Here is a 15,668-nt window from a genome sequence, read left to right as displayed (position 1 = left end):
TGGGGCAAATTGGGGAATATTGTAAATTTTCTAAAAATTTTGACCCGCGGGTCATCGATTCTTGAAACTAGAGAAAACTTGAAAAGCCCATATCTGTGACAAGGAAGGAGATAGAGAGCTAAAATTTCAGACGCAGCATCCAGACAGAAAAGCCATCAATTTGTGTAAATTTGGGACAAATTGGGGAATATTGAAAATTTTGGAAAAAAGTTGACCCGCGGGTCATCGATTTTTGAAACTGGAGAAAACTTGAAAAGCCCATATCTGTGACAAGGAAGGAGATAGAGAGCTAAAATTTCAGACGCAGCATCCAGACAGAAATGCCATCAATTTGTGTTAATTTGGGACAAATTGGGGAATATTAAAAATTTTCTAAAAATGTTGACCCGCGGGTCATCGATTCTTGAAACTAGAGAAAACTTGAAAACCCATATCTGTGACAAGGAAGGAGATAGAGAGCTAAAATTTCAGACGCAGCATCCAGGCAGAAATGCCATCAATGTGTGTAAATTTGGGGCAAATTGGGGAATATTGTAAATTTTCTAAAAATTTTGACCCGCGGGTCATCGATTCTTGAAACTAGAGAAAACTTGAAAAGCCCATATCTGTGACAAGGAAGGAGATAGAGAGCTAAAATTTCAGACGCAGCATCCAGACAGAAAAGCCATCAATTTGTGTAAATTTGGGACAAATTGGGGAATATTGAAAATTTTCTAAAAATGTTGACCCGCGGGTCATCGATTCTTGAAACTAGAGAAAACTTGAAAACCCATATCTGTGACAAGGAAGGAGATAGAGAGCTACAATTTCAGACGCAGCATCAAGGCAAAAATGCCATCAATTTGTGTAAATTTGGGGCAAATTGGGGAATATTGAAAATTTTCTAAAAATGTTGACCCGCGGGTCATCGATTCTTGAAACTAGAGAAAACTTGAAAAGCCCATATCTGTGACAAGGAAGGAGATAGAGAGCTACAATTTCAGACGCAGCATCCAGGCAGAAATGCCATCAATGTGTGTAAATTTGGGGCAAATTGGGGTATATTGAAAATTTTCTAAAAATGTTGACCCGGGTCATCGATTTTTGAACCTGGAGAAAACTTGAAAAGCCCATATCTGTGACAAGGAAGGAGATAGAGAGCTAAATTTTCAGACGCAGCATCCAGACAGAAATCCCATCAATTTGTGTAAATTTGGGACAAATTGGGGAATATTGACAATTTTCTAAAAATGTTGACCCGGGTCATCAATTTTTGAAACTGGAGAAAACTTGAAAAGCCCATATCTGTGACAAGGAAGGAGATGGAGAGCTAAAATTTCAGACGCAGCATCCAGACAGAAATGCCATCAATTTGTGTAAATTTGGGGCAAATTGGGGAATATTGAAAATTTTCTAAAAATGTTGACCCGCGGGTCATCGATTCTTGAAACTAGAGAAAACTTGAAAAGCCCATATCTGTGACAAGGAAGGAGATAGAGAGCTACAATTTCAGACGCAGCATCCAGGCAGAAATGCCATCAATGTGTGTAAATTTGGGGCAAATTGGGGTATATTGAAAATTTTCTAAAAATGTTGACCCGGGTCATCGATTTTTGAACCTGGAGAAAACTTGAAAAGCCCATATCTGTGACAAGGAAGGAGATAGAGAGCTAAATTTTCAGACGCAGCATCCAGACAGAAATCCCATCAATTTATGTAAATTTGGGACAAATTGGGGAATATTGACAATTTTCTAAAAATGTTGACCCGGGTCATCAATTTTTGAAACTGGAGAAAACTTGAAAAGCCCATATCTGTGACAAGGAAGGAGATGGAGAGCTAAAATTTCAGACGCAGCATCCAGACAGAAATGCCATCAATTTGTGTAAATTTGAGACAAATTGGGGAATATTGAAAATTTTCTAAAAATGTTGACCCGGGTCATCAATTTTTGAAACTGGAGAAAACTTTAAAAGCCAATATCTGTGACAAGGAAGGAGATAGAGAGCTAAAATTTCAGACGCAGCATCCAGGCAGATATGCCATCAATGTGTGTAAATTTGGGGCAAATTGGGGAATATTGAAAATTTTCTAAAAATGTTGACCCGCGGGTCATCGATTTTTGAAACTGGAGAAAACTTGAAAAGCCCATATCTGTGACAAGGAAGGAGATGGAGAGCTAAAATTTCAGACGCAGCATCCAGACAGAAATGCCATCAATTTGTGTAAATTTGGGACAAAATGGGGAATATTGAAAATTTTGGAAAAAAGTTGACCCGCGGGTCATCGATTCTTGAAACTAGAGAAAACTTGAAAAGCCCATATCTGTGACAAGGAAGGAGATAGAGAGCTACAATTTCAAACGCAGCATCCAGGCAGAAATGTCATCAATGTGTGTAAATTTGGGGCAAATTGGGGAAATTGAAAATTTTCTAAAAATGTTGACCCGGGTCATCGATTTTTGAAACTGGAGAAAACTTGAAAAGCCAAAATCTGTGACAAGGAAGGAGATAGAGAGCTACAATTTCAGACGCAGCATCCAGACAGAAATGCCATCAATGTGTGTTAATTTGGGGCAAATTGGGGAATATTGAAAATTTTCTAAAAATGTTGACCCGCGGGTCATCGATTTTTGAAACTGGAGAAAACTTGAAAAGCCCATATCTGTGACAAGGAAGGAGATGGAGAGCTAAAATTTCAGACGCAGCATCCAGACAGAAATGCCATCAATTTGTGTAAATTTGGGACAAAATGGGGAATATTGAAAATTTTGGAAAAAAGTTGACCCCCGGGTCATCAATTCTTGAAACTAGAGAAAACTTGAAAAGCCCAAATCTGTGACAAGGAAGGAGATAGAGAGCTAAAATTTCAGACGCAGCATCCAGACAGAAATGCCATCAATTTGTGTAAATTTGGGACAAATTGGGGAATATTGAAAATTTTCTAAAAATGTTGACCCGCGAGTCATCGATTCTTGAAACTAGAGAAAACTTGAAAAGCCCATGTCTGTGACAAGGAAGGAGATAGAGAGCTAAAATTTCAGACGCAGCATCCAGGCAGAAATGCCATCAATGTGTGTAAATTTGGGGCAAATTGGGGAATATTGTAAATTTTCTAAAAATGTTGACCCGCGGGTCATCGATTCTTGAAACTAGAGAAAACTTGAAAAGCCCATATCTGTGACAAGGAAGGAGATAGAGAGCTAAAATTTCAGACGCAGCATCCAGACAGAAAAGCCATCAATTTGTGTAAATTTGGGACAAATTGGGGAATATTGAAAATTTTGGAAAAAAGTTGACCCGCGGGTCATCGATTTTTGAAACTGGAGAAAACTTGAAAAGCCCATATCTGTGACAAGGAAGGAGATAGAGAGCTAAAATTTCAGACGCAGCATCCAGACAGAAATGCCATCAATTTGTGTTAATTTGGGACAAATTGGGGAATATTGAAAATTTTCTAAAAATGTTGACCCACGGGTCATCGATTCTTGAAACTAGAGAAAACTTGAAAACCCATATCTGTGACAAGGAAGGAGATAGAGAGCTACAATTTCAGACGCAGCATCCAGGCAAAAATGCCATCAATGTGTGTAAATTTCGGGCAAATTGGGGAATATTGAAAATTTTCTAAAAATGTTGACCCGCGGGTCATCGATTCTTGAAACTAGAGAAAACTTGAAAAGCCCATATCTCTGACAAGGAAGGAGATAGAGAGCTAAAATTTCAGACGCAGCATCCAGACAGAAATGCCATCAATGTGTGTAAATTTGGGTCAAATTGGGGAATATGGATAATTTTCTAAAAATGTTGACCCGGGTCATCGATTTTTGAACCTGGAGAAAACTTGTAAAGCCCATATGTGTGACAAGGAAGGAGATAGAGAGCTAAAATTTCAGACGCAGCATCCAGACAGAAATGCCATCAATGTGTGTAAATTTGGGACAAATTGGGGAATATTGAAAATTTTCTAAAAATGTTGATCGGGTCATCAATTTTTGAAACTGGAGAAAACTTTAAAAGCCCATATCTGTGACAAGGAAGGAGATAGAGAGCTACAATTTCAGACGCAGCATCCAGACAGAAATGCCATCAATGTGTGTAAATTTGGGGCAAATTGGGGAATATTGAAAATTTTCTAAAAATGTTGAACCCCGGGTCATCAATTTTTGAAACTGGAGAAAACTTTAAAAGCCCATATCTGTGACAAGGAAGGAGATAGAGAGCTAAAATTTCAGACGCAGCATCCAGGCAGAAATGCCATCAATTTGTATAAATTTGCGACAAATTGGGGAATATTGAAAATTTTGTAGAAAAGTTGACCCGGGTCATCGATTTTTGAAACTGGAGAAAACTTAAAAAGCCCATATCTGTGACAAGGAAGGAGATAGAGAGCTACAATTTCAGACGCAGCATCCAGGCAGAAATGCCATCAATGTGTGTGAATTTGGGGCAAATTGGGGAATATTGAAAATTTTCTAAAATTTTTGACCCGGGTCATCAATTTTTGAAACTGGAGAAAACTTGAAAAGCCCATATCTGTGACAAGGAAGGAGAAAGAGAGCTAAAATTTCAGACGCAGCATCCAGGCAGAAATGCCATCAATTTGTATGAATTTGCGACAAATTGGGGAATATTGAAAATTTTGTAGAAAAGTTGACCCGGGTCATCAATTTTTGAAACTGGAGAAAACTTTAAAAGCCAATATCTGTGACAAGGAAGGAGATAGAGAGCTACAATTTCATACGCAGCATCCAGGCAGAAATGCCATCAATGTGTGTAAATTTGGGGCAAATTGGGGAATATTGAAAATTTTCTAAAAATGTTGACCCGCGGGTCATCGATTTTTGAAACTGGAGAAAACTTGAAAAGCCCATATCTGTGACAAGGAAGGAGATGGAGAGCTAAAATTTCAGACGCAGCATCCAGACAGAAATGCCATCAATTTGTGTAAATTTGGGACAAAATGGGGAATATTGAAAATTTTGGAAAAAAGTTGACCCCCGGGTCATCGATTCTTGAAACTAGAGTAAACTTGAAAAGCCCATATCTGTGACAAGGAAGGAGATAGAGAGCTACAATTTCAGACGCAGCATCCAGGCAAAAATGCCATCAATGTGTGTAAATTTGGGGCAAATTGGGGAATATTGAAAATTTTCTAAAAATGTTGACCCGGGTCATCGATTTTTGAACCTGGAGAAAACTTGAAAAGCCCATATCTGTGACAAGGAAGGAGTAAGAGAGCTAAATTTTCAGACGCAGCATCCAGGCAGAAATGCCATCAATGTGTGTAAATTTCGGGCAAATTGGGGAATATTGAAAATTTTCTAAAAATGTTGAACCCCGGGTCATCAATTTTTGAAACTGGAGAAAACTTTAAAAGCCCATATCTGTGACAAGGAAGGAGATAGAGAGCTAAAATTTCAGACGCAGCATCCAGGCAGAAATGCCATCAATTTGTATAAATTTGCGACAAATTGGGGAATATTGAAAGTTTTGTAGAAAAGTTGACCCGGGTCATCGATTTTTGAAACTGGAGAAAACTTAAAAAGCCCATATCTGTGACAAGGAAGGAGATAGAGAGCTAAAATTTCAGACGCAGCATCTAGGCAGAAATGTCATCAATGTGTGTAAATTTGGGGCAAATTGGGGAATATTGAAAATTTTGGAAAAAAGTTGAACCCCGGGTCATCAATTTTTGAAACTGGAGAAAAATTGAAAAGCCCATATCTGTGACAAGGAAGGAGATAGAGAGCTAAAATTTCAGACGCAGCATCCAGACAGAAATGCCATCAATTTGTGGAAATTTGGGACAAATTGGGGAATATTGAAAATTTTCTAAAAATGTTGACCCGCGAGTCATCGATTCTTGAAACTAGAGAAAACTTGAAAAGTCCATGTCTGTGACAAGGAAGGAGATAGAGAGCTAAAATTTAAGACGCAGCATCCAGGCAGAAATGCCATCAATGTGTGTAAATTTGGGGCAAATTGGGGAATATTGAAAATTTTCTAAAAAGTTGACCCGCGGGTCATCGATTTTTGAAACTGGAGAAAACTTGAAAAGCCCATATCTGTGACAAGGAAGGAGATAGAGAGCTAAAATTTCAGACGCAGCATCCAGACAGAAATGCCATCAATTTGTGTTAATTTGGGACAAATTGGGGAATATTGAAAATTTTCTAAAAATGTTGACCCGCGGGTCATCGATTCTTGAAACTAGAGAAAACTTGAAAAGCCCATATCTCTGACAAGGAAGGAGATAGAGAGCTAAAATTTCAGACGCAGCATCCAGACAGAAATGCCATCAATGTGTGTAAATTTGGGTCAAATTGGGGAATATGGATAATTTTCTAAAAATGTTGACCCGGGTCATCGATTTTTGAACCTGGAGAAAACTTGTAAAGCCCATATGTGTGACAAGGAAGGAGATAGAGAGCTAAAATTTCAGACGCAGCATCCAGACAGAAATGCCATCAATTTGTGTAAATTTGGGGCAAATTGGGGAATATTGAAAATTTTCTAAAAATGTTGACCCGGGTCATCGATTTTTGAACCTGGAGAAAACTTGAAAAGCCCATATCTGTGACAAGGAAGGAGATAGAGAGCTAAATTTTCAGACGCAGCATCCAGACAGAAATGCCATCAATTTGTGTAAATTTGGGACAAATTGGGGAATATTGAAAATTTTGGAAAAAAGTTGACCCGCGGGTCATCGATTCTTGAAACTAGAGAAAACTTGAAAAGCCCATATCTGTGACAAGGAAGGAGATAGAGAGCTAAAATTTCAGACGCAGCATCCAGACAGAAATGCCATCAATGTGTGTAAATTTGGGACAAATTGGGGAATATTGAAAATTTTCTAAAAATGTTGATCGGGTCATCAATTTTTGAAACTGGAGAAAACTTTAAAAGCCCATATCTGTGACAAGGAAGGAGATAGAGAGCTACAATTTCAGACGCAGCATCCAGACAGAAATGCCATCAATGTGTGTAAATTTGGGGCAAATTGGGGAATATTGAAAATTTTCTAAAAATGTTGAACCCCGGGTCATCAATTTTTGAAACTGGAGAAAACTTTAAAAGCCCATATCTATGACAAGGAAGGAGATAGAGAGCTAAAATTTCAGACGCAGCATCCAGGCAGAAATGCCATCAATTTGTATAAATTTGCGACAAATTGGGGAATATTGAAAGTTTTGTAGAAAAGTTGACCCGGGTCATCGATTTTTGAAACTGGAGAAAACTTAAAAAGCCCATATCTGTGACAAGGAAGGAGATAGAGAGCTAAAATTTCAGACGCAGCATCTAGGCAGAAATGTCATCAATGTGTGTAAATTTGGGGCAAATTGGGGAATATTGAAAATTTTGGAAAAAAGTTGAACCCCGGGTCATCAATTTTTGAAACTGGAGAAAAATTGAAAAGCCCATATCTGTGACAAGGAAGGAGATAGAGAGCTAAAATTTCAGACGCAGCATCTAGGCAGAAATGTCATCAATGTGTGTAAATTTGGGGCAAATTGGGGAATATTGAAAATTTTCTAAAAATGTTGACCCGGTTCATCAATTTTTGAAACTGTAGAAAACTTGAAAAGCCCATATCTGTGACAAGGAAGGAGATAGATAGCTAAAATTTCAGACACAGCATCCAGACAGAAATGCCATCAATTTGTGTAAATTTGAGACAAATTGGGGAATATTGAACATTTTCTAAAAATGTTGACCCGCGGGTCATCGATTCTTGAAACTAGAGAAAACTTGAAAAGCCCATATCTGTGACAAGGAAGGAGATAGAGAGCTACAATTTCAGACGCAGCATCCAGACAGAAATGCCATCAATGTGTGTAAATTTGGGGCAAATTGGGGAATATTGAAAATTTTCTAAAAATGTTGACCCGGGTCATCAATTTTTGAAACTGGAGAAAACTTTAAAAGCCCATAACTGTGACAAGGAAGGAGATAGAGAGCTACAATTTCAGACGCAGCATCCAGACAGAAATGCCATCAATTTGTGTAAATTTGGGACAAATTGGGGAATATTGAAAATTTTCTAAAAATGTTGACCCGGGTCATCAATTTTTGAAACTGGAGAAAACTTTAAAAGCCAATATCTGTGACAAGGAAGGAGATAGAGAGCTACAATTTCAGACGCAGCATCCAGGCAGAAATGCCATCAATGTGTGTAAATTTGGGGCAAATTGGGGAATATGGAAAATTTTCTAAAAATGTTGACCCGGGTCATCGATTTTTGAACCTGGAGAAAACTTGAAAAGCCCATATCTGTGACAAGGAAGGAGATAGAGAGCTAAAATTTCAGACGCAGCATCCAGGCAGAAATGCCATCAATTTGTATAAATTTGCGACAAATTGGGGAATATTGAAAGTTTTGTAGAAAAGTTGACCCGGGTCATCGATTTTTGAAACTGGAGAAAACTTAAAAAGCCCATATCTGTGACAAGGAAGGAGATAGAGAGCTAAAATTTCAGACGCAGCATCTAGGCAGAAATGTCATCAATGTGTGTAAATTTGGGGCAAATTGGGGAATATTGAAAATTTTGGAAAAAAGTTGAACCCCGGGTCATCAATTTTTGAAACTGGAGAAAAATTGAAAAGCCCATATCTGTGACAAGGAAGGAGATAGAGAGCTAAAATTTCAGACGCAGGCTAAAATTTCAGACGCAGCATCTAGGCAGAAATGTCATCAATGTGTGTAAATTTGGGGCAAATTGGGGAATATTGAAAATTTTCTAAAAATGTTGACCCGGTTCATCAATTTTTGAAACTGTAGAAAACTTGAAAAGCCCATATCTGTGACAAGGAAGGAGATAGATAGCTAAAATTTCAGACACAGCATCCAGACAGAAATGCCATCAATTTGTGTAAATTTGAGACAAATTGGGGAATATTGAACATTTTCTAAAAATGTTGACCCGCGGGTCATCGATTCTTGAAACTAGAGAAAACTTGAAAAGCCCATATCTGTGACAAGGAAGGAGATAGAGAGCTACAATTTCAGACGCAGCATCCAGACAGAAATGCCATCAATGTGTGTAAATTTGGGGCAAATTGGGGAATATTGAAAATTTTCTAAAAATGTTGACCCGGGTCATCAATTTTTGAAACTGGAGAAAACTTTAAAAGCCCATAACTGTGACAAGGAAGGAGATAGAGAGCTACAATTTCAGACGCAGCATCCAGACAGAAATGCCATCAATTTGTGTAAATTTGGGACAAATTGGGGAATATTGAAAATTTTCTAAAAATGTTGACCCGGGTCATCAATTTTTGAAACTGGAGAAAACTTTAAAAGCCAATATCTGTGACAAGGAAGGAGATAGAGAGCTACAATTTCAGACGCAGCATCCAGGCAGAAATGCCATCAATGTGTGTAAATTTGGGGCAAATTGGGGAATATGGAAAATTTTCTAAAAATGTTGACCCGGGTCATCGATTTTTGAACCTGGAGAAAACTTGTAAAGCCCATATCTGTGACAAGGAAGGAGATAGAGAGCTAAAATTTCAGACGCAGCATCTAGGCAGAAATGTCATCAATGTGTGTAAATTTGGGGCAAATTGGGGAATATTGAAAATTTGGGAAAAAAGTTGAACCCCGGGTCATCAATTTTTGAAACTGGAGAAAAATTGAAAAGCCCATATCTGTGACAAGGAAGGAGATAGAGAGCTAAATTTTCAGACGCAGCATCCAGACAGAAATGCCATCAATTTGTGGCAATTTGGGACAAATTGGGGAATATTGAAAATTTTCTAAAAATGTTGACGCGGGTCATCAATTTTTGCAACTGGAGAAAACTTAAAAAGCCCATATCTGTGACAAGGAAGGAGATAGAGAGCTAAAATTTCAGACGCAGCATCCAGACAGAAATGCCATCAATTTGTGGAAATTTGGGACGAATTGGGGAATATTGAAAATTTTGGAAAAAAGTTGAACCCCGGGTCATCAATTTTTGAAACTGGAGAAAAATTGAAAAGCCCATATCTGTGACAAGGAAGGAGATAGAGAGCTAAATTTTCAGACGCAGCATCCAGACAGAAATGCCATCAATTTGTGGCAATTTGGGACAAATTGGGGAATATTGAAAATTTTCTAAAAATGTTGACCCGGGTCATCAATTTTTGAAACTGGAGAAAACTTAAAAAGCCCATATCTGTGACAAGGAAGGAGATAGAGAGCTAAAATTTCAGACGCAGCATCCAGACAGAAATGCCATCAATTTGTGGAAATTTGGGACGAATTGGGGAATATTGAAAATTTTGGAAAAAAGTTGACCGGCGGGTCAGCGATTCTTGAAACTCGAGAAAACTTGAAAAGCCCATATCTGTGACAAGGAAGGAGATAGATAGCTACAATTTCAGACGCAGCATCCAGACAGAAATACCATCAATGTGTGTAAATTTGGGGCAAATTGGGGAATATTGAAAATTTACTAAAAATGTTGACCCGGGTCATCAATTTTTGAAACTGGAGAAAACTTTAAAAGCCCATAACTGTGACAAGGAAGGAGATAGAGAGCTACAATTTCAGACGCAGCATCCAGACAGAAATGCCATCAATTTGTGTAAATTTGGGACAAATTGGGGAATATTGAAAATTTTCTAAAAATGTTGACCCGGGTCATCAATTTTTGAAACTGGAGAAAACTTTAAAAGCCAATATCTGTGACAAGGAAGGAGATAGAGAGCTACAATTTCAGACGCAGCATCCAGGCAGAAATGCCATCAATGTGTGTAAATTTGGGGCAAATTGGGGAATATGGAAAATTTTCTAAAAATGTTGACCCGGGTCATCGATTTTTGAACCTGGAGAAAACTTGAAAAGCCCATATCTGTGACAAGGAAGGAGATAGAGAGCTAAAATTTCAGACGCAGCATCTAGGCAGAAATGTCATCAATGTGTGTAAATTTGGGGCAAATTGGGGAATATTGAAAATTTTGGAAAAAAGTTGAACCCCGGGTCATCAATTTTTGAAACTGGAGAAAAATTGAAAAGCCCATATCTGTGACAAGGAAGGAGATAGAGAGCTAAATTTTCAGACGCAGCATCCAGACAGAAATGCCATCAATTTGTGGAAATTTGGGACAAATTGGGGAATATTGAAAATTTTCTAAAAATGTTGACCCGGGTCATCAATTTTTGAAACTGGAGAAAACTTAAAAAGCCCATATCTGTGACAAGGAAGGAGATAGAGAGCTAAAATTTCAGACGCAGCATCCAGACAGAAATGCCATCAATTTGTGGAAATTTGGGACGAATTGGGGAATATTGAAAATTTTGGAAAAAAGTTGACCGACGGGTCAGCGATTCTTGAAACTCGAGAAAACTTGAAAAGCCAATATCTGTGACAAGGAAGGAGATAGAGAGCTACAATTTCAGACGCAGCATCCAGACAGAAATGCCATCAATGTGTGTAAATTTGGGGCAAATTGGGGAATATTGAACATTTTCTAAAAATGTTGACCCGGATCATCGATTTTTGAACCTGGAGAAAACTTGTAAAGCCCATATCTGTGACAAGGAAGGAGATAGAGAGCTAAAATTTCAGACGCAGCATCCAGGCAGAAATGCCATCAATTTGTGTAAATTTGAGACAAATTGGGGTATATTGAACATTTTCTAAAAATGTTGACGCGGGTCATCGATTCTTGAAACTAGAGAAAACTTGAAAAGCCCATATCTGTGACAAGGAAGGAGATAGAGAGCTAAAATTTCAGACGCAGCATCCAGACAGAAATGCCATCAATGTGTGTAAATTTGGGGCAAATTGGGGAATATTGAAAATTTTCTAAAAATGTTGACCCGGGTCATCAATTTTTGAAACTGGAGAAAACTTAAAAAGCCCATATCTGTGACAAGGAAGGAGATAGAGAGCTAAAATTTCAGACGCAGCATCCAGGCAGAAATGCCATCAATGTGTGTGAATTTGGGGCAAATTGGGGAATATTGAAAATTTTCTAAAAATGTTGACCCGGTTCATCAATTTTTGAAACTGTAGAAAACTTGAAAAGCCCATATCTGTGACAAGGAAGGAGATAGATAGCTAAAATTTCAGACACAGCATCCAGACAGAAATGCCATCAATTTGTGTAAATTTGAGACAAATTGGGGAATATTGAACATTTTCTAAAAATGTTGACCCGCGGGTCATCGATTCTTGAAACTAGAGAAAACTTGAAAAGCCCATATCTGTGACAAGGAAGGAGATAGAGAGCTACAATTTCAGACGCAGCATCCAGACAGAAATGCCATCAATGTGTGTAAATTTGGGGCAAATTGGGGAATATTGAAAATTTACTAAAAATGTTGACCCGGGGCATCAATTTTTGAAACTGGAGAAAACTTTAAAAGCCAATATCTGTGACAAGGAAGGAGATAGAGAGCTACAATTTCAGACGCAGCATCCAGGCAGAAATGCCATCAATGTGTGTAAATTTGGGGCAAATTGGGGAATATGGAAAATTTTCTAAAAATGTTGACCCGGATCATCGATTTTTTAAAACCTGGAGAAAACTTGAAAAGCCCATATCTGTGACAAGGAAGGAGATAGAGAGCTAAAATTTCAGACGCAGCATCCAGACAGAAATGCCATCAATTTGTGTAAATTTGGGACAAATTGGGGAATATTGAAAATTTGGGCAAAATGTTGAACCGCGGGTCATCGATTTTTGAAACTGGAGAAAACTTGAAAAGCCCATATCTGTGACAAGGAAGGAGATAGAGAGCTCAAATTTCAGACGCAGCATCCTGGCAGAAATGCCATCAATGTGTGTAAATTTGGGGCAAATTGGGGAATATTGAAAATTTTCTAAAAATGTTGACCCGGGTCATCGATTTTTGAACCTGGAGAAAACTTGTAAAGCCCATAACTGTGACAAGGAAGGAGATAGAGAGCTACAATTTCAGACGCAGCATCCAGACAGAAATGCCATCAATGTGTGTAAATTTGGGGCAAATTGGGGAATATTGAAAATTTTGGAAAAAAGTTGACCCCCGGGTCATCGATTTTTGAAACTGGAGAAAACTTTAAAAGCCCATATCTGTGACAAGGAAGGAGATAGAGAGCTAAAATTTCAGACGCAGCATCCAGACAGAAATGCCATCAATTTGTGTAAATTTGGGGCAAATTGGGGAATATTGAAAAATTTCTAAAAATGTTGACCCGCGGATCATCGATTCTTGCAACTAGAGAAAACTTGAAAAGCCCATATCTGTGACAAGGAAGGAGATAGAGAGCTAAAATTTCAGACGCAGCATCCAGACAGAAATGCCATCAATTTGTGTAAATTTGAGACAAATTGGGGAATATTGAAAATTTTGGAAAAAAGTTGACCTGCGGGTCATCGATTCTTGAAACTAGAGAAAACTTGAAAAGCCCATATCTGTGACAAGGAAGGAGATAGAGAGCTAAAATTTCAGACGCAGCATCCAGACAGAAATGCCATCAATTTGTGTAAATTTGAGACAAATTGGGGAATATTGAACATTTTCTAAAAATGTTGACCCGCGGGTCATCGATTCTTGTAACTAGAGAAAACCTGAAAAGCCCATGTCTGTGACAAGGAAGGAGATAGAGAGCTACAATTTCAGACACAGCATCCAGGCAGAAAAGCCATCAATGTGTGTAAATTTGGGGCAAATTGGGGAATATTGAAAATTTTGGAAAAAAGTTGACCCCCGGGTCATCGATTTTTGAAACTGGAGAAAACTTTAAAAGCCCATATCTGTGACAAGGAAGGAGATAGAGAGCTAAAATTTCAGACGCAGCATCCAGACAGAAATGCCATCAATTTGTGTAAATTTGGGGCAAATTGGGGAATATTGAAAATTTTCTAAAAATGTTGACCCGCGGGTCATCGATTCTTGAAACTAGAGAAAACTTGAAAAGCCCATATCTGTGAAAAGGAAGGAGATAGAGGCTTCTGTGTTCTTCTGATGAAGGCATCATGTAAATTGTGATATACATGAACTTGAGTGTAGTCATGTGTACACGGTGACTTGAACTGGGTCTGTCTCACCTATAAAGAGCCTCTGTGTGGCTGCGCTCCTCGTTTACGGCCATACCACTCTGAACACGGAAGTAAGAGGAGGTGTGTGTGAGCTCCAGGCGTGCGTGTATTTTGACTGATCCTGTGCGGCAATTTTGATTTTGAGTTTGAACTGTGGCGTTTCTTTAAGCCCAGTTTTTTCGTTTCTTTGATAGCTCGGTTTTTGGAGCCACCCCCAGCAGTTTTGACTGTCTGGGGGACACTTTAAGTTATTTGTTTGTTTGGTTTGTGTTTTCCTGATGGAAAATAGTTTATACTGTGCTCCAAGTATGGTGAGAACCAGAGGAAAGGGAGCCAGAGTCGCTGCACCGGGCCCGGACCGGACGGCCGAGGCAAACGAGCCGATGGTGAAAGACGATCGGGCGTACAGGACCGTGGACGGTCAGAATATGACGGGAGAAATGGAGGACACACGTGCGGTGACAGCTCCTGACGTAGCCGAAAATGCGGAAGGAGGAAGAGGGCAGGAGAGAGAAATCATCAGAGAGGAAGAGATACGGATTATTAAGGATAAAGCTGAAGAGTTTCAGCAAAATTTAACGCTCGCCCTGGAGCTGATTGGAGAAGATAAAGTGACCGCAATGGAGCTGATCCAGGCAATACAAGACACTTGTGGGAAAATCATCGCCTGCCGGTACACGGGCAGAAATAAATATGAGATCACAATGAATCACCCGAAGGGGAAAGAAAGACTATTGGACGGCATAAAAATTGGACAGACCGCGATCATGTCCAAGGAGTTATGTAATGATGAGCTGGTGGTCTCGTTTCTGGGGCTGCCGGCGTATATCACGGACAGCGTCATTCTGGGCAAGCTGAACAGCTGGGGAGTGAGTGCAGTATCCCCGATCATCAGGAGAATGTGGCCGGGAACTAGAATTGCTGACGGAACAAGATACGTGAAAGTTAAATTCACGGAGACGGTCCAATCACTTCCATATTCGACCAAGTTTGAGACGGCTTTTGGAGCAGAGTTCTTCAGAGTTTTGCACGACAAACAGGTGAAAGTGTGCAGACAGTGCATACAGACTGGTCATATCCTGAGGGACTGTCCAGATTTCCTTTGTAGAAAATGTGGAGAGCAGGGGCACTATGCAAGGGAGTGCATGGGCAGAGGGAACAAATGCCAGAGCTGCAAAAAGGAGAGCAGCAGATGTGTTTGTGAGGACGTTGATCATGCTCCAGGGACGGGAGGAAAGCAACGTGAGGAGCAGGAAGAATCGAGAGAGAATATCTCTGAGAGGGAGGAGACCGAGAAGGATCGTGCGGAGGGGGAAGCGGAGAAAGGAAGAGACATACTGGAGTCGGACGGAGAGCAAGGAATGGAGGTGAGAGGATCGACAGCTGAGGTGCCGGGACATGGAGACGCAGCAGAGGGGCAGAGTGTGGATACATCGGAGAGAAAGGAGAGGAAGGTGAAAATTGTTCAACTTCAGCGGCCCCCAGAATCAGACTCAGAGATATGCTTGACGGGGTCTCAAGAGTCGGGGAACTCGGAGTCTGATATGGACCTCGGAAACAGCCAGGAGCTGGGGAAGAGAAGACTGCAATGGATGCTGAAGACAAGGGGATCAAAAAGAGGAAAAAGTAAGACGTGAACTGTAGCATAAAGATGATGGGCCTGATTTATCTCTA

The sequence above is a fragment of the Genypterus blacodes genome, unplaced genomic scaffold, assembly GCF_046128005.1.
Source record: "Genypterus blacodes isolate CSIRO-AG114 ecotype Tasmania unplaced genomic scaffold, CSIRO-AGI_Gbla_v1 ptg000083l_1, whole genome shotgun sequence".
In the NCBI taxonomy this organism is placed as follows: domain Eukaryota; kingdom Metazoa; phylum Chordata; class Actinopteri; order Ophidiiformes; family Ophidiidae; genus Genypterus; species Genypterus blacodes.
The sequence above is the reverse complement of the archived record's forward strand: the minus strand, read 5'-3'. Positions refer to the sequence as shown.